This window comes from Eulemur rufifrons, chromosome 27 (assembly GCF_041146395.1).
Source record: "Eulemur rufifrons isolate Redbay chromosome 27, OSU_ERuf_1, whole genome shotgun sequence".
Taxonomy (NCBI): Eukaryota; Metazoa; Chordata; class Mammalia; order Primates; family Lemuridae; genus Eulemur; species Eulemur rufifrons.
Window position 1 is genome coordinate 16919621 of NC_091009.1, and position 7887 is coordinate 16927507.

A 7887-nucleotide genomic window follows, 5' to 3' on the forward strand; every position below is an offset into this window, starting at 1 on the left:
CCTCCAGCAGTTTGGGGTTTTCTCCTCAGCGGGACCCCCACAGTCTGAGTGTTCCCAGAAATCTCACATCCAGGAGACCCGGGTGACCCGGGGTCTGAACTCATATTTCACCTACTGAAAGGTGTCAGCATGTCCCCTCCGGTACCGAGAACCAAGAGGGCAGCGCCAGACACCGCAGCTCTGGAGGGGCTGCTGGGAAGACAGACCCCGGGCAGCTCCTTCCCCGTCAGGGACAGTAGCTGAAGGCCAGGAGCACTGTTGCTTGTCCTGTCCTGCAGGGGTTGGGGTCGGGGTGAGCCTTAAATATACCTGGAAGAAAACTAAATGTTGTGATTTAAAAGCAGGACATCTCTCCCCTCCCCATAACCCCTGAGCCATCCAAAATTCCACAGATTCACTGGGCTTAACTCCTCTGACAGAGAGTGAGCCAAGGTGAAGACTAGTCAGTCTCGCTGTGGGGTGAGTTCATTTAGTCGTCTCGATTTGTGAACTGCTAGAGGATCCACTGGAGTGAGAGGAGCATTGGTGGCCTGAGGGGAGCCTACAGAGGTGGTGGGGTAGAGGTGTCGTGGGCCCCCATGACTCATGTTTAAGTCCTGGGCCCCGGCACCTCAGAATGTGACCTTGTTTGGAAGTAGGGTTGTTGCCGATGTGGTTAGTTAAGGAGAGGTCATGCTGAAGTAGGTGGGCCTCTAACCCAAATGACTAATGTCTTTGTGAAAAAGGGCGCAGAACACTACAGTTTATACAGTCCTTTTATATACATTATTTCATTTTCTGTGTGGGAGGCATTATCACACCTATTTGTTTTAGTCAAGATTATTGCCTTTTTGGCCCCATGGTTTCTTTTTTTGGAGACAGAGTCTCACTCTGTTGCCCGGGCTAGAGTGCCGTGGCATCAGCCTAGCTCACAGCAACCTCAAACTCCTGGGCTCGAGCAATCCTCCTGCCTCAGCCTCCCGAGTAGCTGGGACTACAGGTATGTGCCACCATGCCAGACTGCTGTCTGATGTAGAATCCAGAAAACTAAGAGCTTTGAGTAGAGTAGAGCTATCTTTCAGTCCTCAGTGGCACTACTGTGAATCTCATGCCAGAGCCAGGGCTTGCGAACCCAGGATGGGGGTGAAACTCCAAAATAGCTGACTTCCGTGGTTACCATCTTTAAGGGTAGACTCAGAGGGACATGGGATCGTTTAGCTCAATCCTCTTGTTAGAGGGGAAACAATTACAGCGCATCCCAGCACACGTGGAAGTCATTTGGTGCATTGTATTCTTGACTCGGCCACTGGGAACTGCACACTCTTTGGGACAAGCCACTTAAAGCCGACCTCAGCCACATACCTGGAGTAGACAAATACGAACTTGGCACGCTTACTCCTCACCACCGGCGATGTGATGTGTTTTGCTTTCTGGATTAACACCGAAGCTCTGAAAGTGGTAGTGACACCTTGGACAGGTTGCTGCAATCTACATATATTTGGGGGTTCGTTACATTATAGTGTCTTTACTAATACAGATGGGGGGGTGTGGTGCTGAGGGAGAAAGAAAGGGACTTGGTTTCCCTCTGCCGTGAGCTAACATGTTGGTGCTATTTTCCTTCTGACACGACCTTTGTCCAGAAGTGCCCCTCCCCGTGGCTGGGTAGATGTTGACTGTGCGTAGACAGTGACTGTTGGTGGCCTGTCCTACTGCCTGAGTCTCACATGAATATTTCCTGCACCTGCTTTGCCAGCTGCAGCCAGACCCTTGTAAGAAAGAGTATTTTACCAATTGTTTTAAAGTTACAAGTTCTCAAACCTGGAGGCCACTTGGTTATGCAGGAGGCTGTTAGAACTAAGACAACCCAGCCTCATTGTTCCCTGACCAAGGCCCCAGGCCCTGGCCTTAATGGCAGCCCAGCCCTCCGCTCCAGCCAAGCTTTCTGTCAGCCCTGGGATGACACCAAGTTCAGGGTTGTTCTTTCCTGTTCTGCAGAAAGTAGATTTTAGCCGAGTTGGTACCACTGAAAGGCAAGTGTGACCCTGCAGTTGAGGTCTGTTCTGGGAGAGGCAGATGTCTTCATCCTCAGGAAAATAGAGTATCTGTGCCCTGTCATCTGTGTGGGGTGAGGGGATGACAGCCAGGTGTCCCACTAATAAGTTTTTGGAACTGCTTTTAGCTCCCCGTGGTGATTACTTCCTAACCGATACAGGCTGGGCTCAGCACTCCACAGACTTCAGAGAATGCCCAGGGTGAGGGTGGCCTTGAAACCATCTAGGAACCGGCCAAGGAAGCCAAGCTGTAAATGATTATGGATTCAGTGTTTCTAAGTAGAAATATGCTTTCGCTGGCTCATTTGTAATTAGAAATTAGTGCAATTCAAAAACAGAATGTATAATGCATGACTAAACTCAGCAGGAATAAACCATTGTATGTTTTCCAAGGATAGATAAACTTACAGTGTTTTAATTTTAAATAATTAGAAGGTACAAACTGAAGAAGTGGGATCGGGAATTAGAATTGCAAATGCCTGGGTGATTTCCAGATGGTGCTTCCCCTCCACATAAAGAGAGGGGGCCAGAGCCCCGTGCCCAGTGCCCGGAGTTTACAGCCCCAGGCCACGTGGAGACTTTTGTTTCCTCTACTTGGTGGGTCTCCAGGTGTGGGGCGGAGCCAGTGGCTTCATCACCTGGGAACTTGTTAGAAATGCCAATTCTCAGGCCCCTCCCGCACCTACTGAATCTCCAGCTCTGGGGTGGGGGCTGCAGGCTGGTTCAGCAAGGCCTGCAGGGGCTTCTGCTGGGTGCTCTCGTCTGAGAAGCACTGCTACAGCACACCAGCTCTAGGCTACGGTAAAATCCCCCTGCAAAATAAAACATCATCCATGACCTTGATTGTAATCCTGATGGGAACTAAAATTGGATGATGCTATAAACTTAACAACAACAACAACAAAATTTACTTAAAACAAGACCAAAAACTCAACTAGCCATCCTTAAAAGTGATACTTTTATACCCTGAAGTCCATCAGTAATGTTTCTTACTTCTCTTGAAATCACATGTAAAGAATATGTCCCCGTATGAAACAGAAATGGAGAGACCGTGAGCTTTGTCCTGGGTGTTTTTTGTTTGGCTGATTAATTGGTGGTTTCTTTTTTTTTGTTTTGTTTTTAGCTGCTTTCATACCTAACACAGCTCCCTCCCTGTTCTCCCACCCCCACTAATAAAAGACAAGTGCATCTGCCTGGGGTAGGTAGGAAAAGTTGGTGACTGCTGGACAATCTGAATTATAAATTGTGCTTTCTTACACTGAGCAAGTTATGTGAATTCTTAAACCCCAAAATAACCACACTATGTATTTAAAATATCACACAGTTGTGGCAAGGAGCCTGGGGGAGCAGACAGACTAGAACAAAAAGGACCCGAGTCCTTCATCCTCCCTCACGGAAGTGCTGGCAGACACGGACACTGGCCAGCTGCGTTGGCAGTTGAAGGAGCCTGCCCTGAATTCTGCGTGGGGTAAGGAGTCTGGGCAGAGATCGTGATCATTCCGTTTGCCACCATCATCCTCACTGATGTTAACCGTGTGCCAGGCACTGTGCTAAGTGCTTTCTCTGTATTACACGTAATGCTTAAGATGAGAAGTTTCCTCCTCTAATTACTTCAGATCTGCAGATGAGGATATTGGGACACAGAGAAGTCATTTTGCAAAGTCACACAGCTGGTGAGAGGCAGAGCCACTTACTGTGTCCCCAGTGCCTCGCATAGAAAGTGGCTTATCAGTCAGTGCTTCCTAGGTCCTCAGCCTGATTTCTCCCAAAGTTGTCCCGACTAGGTAGAACAGGTAAGGGCAGATAAACTACTGACCGGCCTCGCTAGGGAAGCGAGTGCTGATTTGGAGAGGTAGGGTTATATTGATGCCCTGATAAAAGCAGATCACCTCCGCCCACCCCAGGGAGACGCACGACCCTGTGGCTTTGGCGGAGGGAGACCGTTTGCCTCTGCAAGGCTGAGGGGTCGGGTTCCCCCCGTGCCCTGATTCCAGCCCTGGCACTGCTGTGCAGCAAAAGAGTGAAGTGCTGTCATCGGAAGGTCCCACTGGCTGCAAGTCTCAGGGGAAACTCAGGTTGAAAATGTTAAAAGGCAAGACCTGAGGCAAAAATGGGACTCACAGGAAGGGAAGGTCTGCCCAGGCTGCCACGATAGGTCACTGCCCAAGAGGACAAATTTCAAATCAGTAAAGGATCCTTGGGACCTCCAGGGTGTCAGCTGGCTGGAAACAGGGCTGTCCGACCCAGGTGCTGATGGGCGGAACATTGGCAGTGGCTCCTGCTTGTGCAGGTGCAGGCAGAGCCTGACAAATGTCACCACAGTTGCACCTCTGAGAGGGGGTAACGGGCCCCAGAAGCCACTGTGGACGTGTGTGTGCTCCTGAATCCAGCCTCTCTGACCTCCCAGAAATGGTGTTTCCTCCTTCCCTCCCCCGTCCCCATCCCCCTCCCTAACACACACCATTAAATGCTTTCTCTGGTCACAGTGGTTCACATTGTATCTAAATAGTAAATATTTAGATATCTAAACAGTAATACTTCTGGCCAATATTTGATGAGAATCTGGTGTTCTGGGCAGGTCTTTGACCAAGGGGTAGGTACATGGTGAGGGGCAAAACATTGTTTTCATTTAATTCTCACGATTTCCCAGGAGGGAAATACTGTTGAGGCCCGTTTTACACCTGAAACCTGAGTCATGGACCAGTAGAGAAATCTGTCTGTGGACACTGATAAGTGGGAGAGTCAGGATTGGAACTCAGGTCTGACCGGACCGTACGAGGCCTCCCTTAAAAGGAAAAGGACGCCATTCTGATTTCAGTGTTGGCGAGCAGGTGTCTCGCTAAGCCGTCCCCCTGACCTGAAAAATGGTAGAATGAGGCTGGAGGAGGAGGGGTCAAAACAGCTGAACCAGTTAGTGGGTGATGAAAGCACTGAGCCAGAAGTAGGTAAGAGAAAGCGTGGGTACCAGTTGGCCTGGGCATGACTGTGTCACAAGCTCTGTGAGCCTGCTGTAGAGTTCAAGAAATCTGGTCCAGGATCTCAGACAGGTCTGCCTTGCTGATAAAATGTTCTGGAGCTTTTGTTTATTTGGCTGGAAATCTGCAAAAAGTAAGTGAGCCAAAGCCCTTATTGCATACACCAAGAAAAGCCTGAAAACTGGGTCTGAAGACCCAGGATGAGAGTGAAAATTGTGGCACCTGAGCGCTGCTGTGAGCACCCGTGACTACAGGCACTCCTTGTTCCCGAGTTTAACACCAGAGCTGGATGGAGGCTGGTGAGCTTGGGGACCACAGGGGACCAGAGCTGGGAGCCTTTCTGCTCCCCAGGCGGAGTGGGGCCTCCTGCCTTGGGGCTTCCGCTGTAGCCCCTGGCACGCTGGCTTGTCTTTTTTCACAGCTGGAGCCGTCTCCATGCTGGGGGTGTGGGCATCCCGAGGGCAGGGCAGGCCTCTTCCCAGTGCCTGGCGCCTGGCCAGCCCCCTAAGGGCAGCTCCACACTGTGAGGAGGGGCCTGAGCCCAGATTGCAGAAGGACAAGACAAAGGCAGGCTCGGCGGGCAGCCTGGCATCCGCAGGAAGGCCCCGGCTCCCCTCCAGGACTGGCAGGGCAGCTGGTAAGCCCTGGCTGCATGGGCAGAGTATCAGAGCCAGTCCCAGCAGCCCCTTCCTCGGGGCCCAGCGCTCCGACCTGGCCAGACCCACAGCCGCAGAGAGCTGGGCAGAGCTTCTTGCCAAGGAAGGCTGTTGCCATTTCTAAGCAGGTGCTCTGGCTCTGTAGGAAAGAGGGGAACTTCACAGAGGACATGGGGAGGGAGGGAGAGGGAACTGGTGACAGCAGGGCCTTTTGAATAGCCCCAGCACTAGCCTGGGGATTTGGGGGGCGGGGAAACGGGTTGGGCAGATGGACTAGGGAAGTCCAGTTGTTTCCAGGTAAGTTTGGTAGAAGATAAACAAGTGGTTCTACCTGAAGAGAGTCACAAAGAGCCCTTGGTACAAGTGGCCCTAGAATGCCTCCCAGGACAGCCATCTCTAGCGTCGTTGAAGGCTGCCCGGGGTGCAGGGGGTGGACGAGGGTTAGGGCATTCCAGCAGAGGCACGTGATTAAGCCTAAGAGCATGGGTGGGTGAATGAATGGGTGGAGCTAGGGCTGGCAGGAAACAGGAGCCAACGACCAAAGCCCCTGCCAGTGTGACCCACGTGCACATCCTGCTGCCCAGAGCCGATCTGGAGGACCAGGAAGTCCACAGTCATGTCACTGCACTCCTCTCCTGGGTCACAGGCCTCTTCTTGGTGACAGGGTCCTAGGATGGAGGATGCCTCTTTCCCTGAGGGGCCAGGCTGGGGAGGTTTTCTCAGCCCCCAGCAGGGGAACCTAGGAAGTAGGCTGGCAGAATGGGGACGGGGAGGTGGCAGCCTCCCAGAGCCTTGGTCCCCAGGGTGTTTTCTTCTCCCTTGCTTCAGAGCAAAGCCATAACCAGGCTTTAAATTGCAACTCACCACACACACCCCGAAATGTTTTCTAAACAAAACCTACCTTTGCCTTGTGCAAAGCAGGCTAATGTTTTCTATCCTGTTCAATTCTTTTTTTTTTTTTTTTAATTAAATGATGGTTTCAACCCACAAAATTGCTTAATTTGTGGCCGTCCCGGGAGCTGTGCGTGCCTTTGGGAAACACGGCTCTGGAAGGTGAGCCGCCCGCGCTCCCCCAGCGTGCACCCACTTCCCGGAAGGAAAAGGCAAGCGGGACCCAGACGCCCCGGGGCAGCGGCGGCCACGCGCAGCCACCCGCCGGCTGTGCTGCTGTGCGGGGCGGGCCAGGCGGGGGCTGCGGGCTGTGCTGCTGTGCCGCGGGCCAGGCGGGGGCCGGGAGGGCGGAGGGCCCAGAGGGGCCCAGCAGGGCGGAAGGGCACGTTGGGAGTCTCAGAGCACCGGGTTCAAATCCAGCCTCCCTATTTTATTTGCTGCTGTGACCTTGGATACATGATTTAACCCTTGAGCTTCTCATTTGTAACCCAGAGATAAATTCTCATAGTCATTCTCTCTCTCTCTCTCTTTGTCTCTCCTCTCTCGAGCTGCTGTGAGCATTCAGGATTGTGTCCTTAATAGCCCCACCATTCTCTCAGGTTATCACCGGTTTCCCAAATTCCAGCCATGCGTGCGACTCCTCCAGCATGCCTGAGATCTGGGGACGCCGCATACACTGGGTACTCATTCCTGCACGCCCCGCTTTCGCCGCACACAGACGTGCGGGTCCCTGGGTCCCATTTTCCCTCCAATCCCCCCTGCCTGGCCCCTTTCAGCAGGGCTGGGCACCGAGCTCTGTGTGTGTGTGTGTGTGTGTGTGTGTGTGTGTGTGTGTTGGGGGCGTCAAACCTCGGGCTCCAGTCCCACTGTGGCTCTGACTAGCCTGTGACTCCAGGCCCAGACCCTGCCTCGCGGAAATGGCCTTGGCACAAAGGCCGCGGCGTCCCCGAGGTGGCGCAGTGGGCCCGATGCCCTCTCCAGGCCCGCAGGCGCAGAGGCACGGAAGAGGCGGCGCGCGGACCACGGCGGGCTGGGCCCGACAAAAGCTGGAAGGACGTGGTGCGGTGGGGACCCTCCAGGGCGGCCGCATGGCCTGGAGGGCGCAGCTGGCGTGGAGCAGGCGGGTGCAGAGCCAGCCGGCCGCCTGCTACCTGCCCGGGCCCGCAGGGACTGCCCACCCGGCTGTCCCGACTTGCAGGCGGCACCAGTGTCGCAGCAAAGTGGCCTCTGTAGCGCTGGGGGTGTGGGCGGCCAAGCCAGGGCGGGATGGGCGCGGGAAGGCTGCGGCGCGCACAGTCACCTTCTGGTCGCGGGCCGGCGACAGACCTCAAGCCT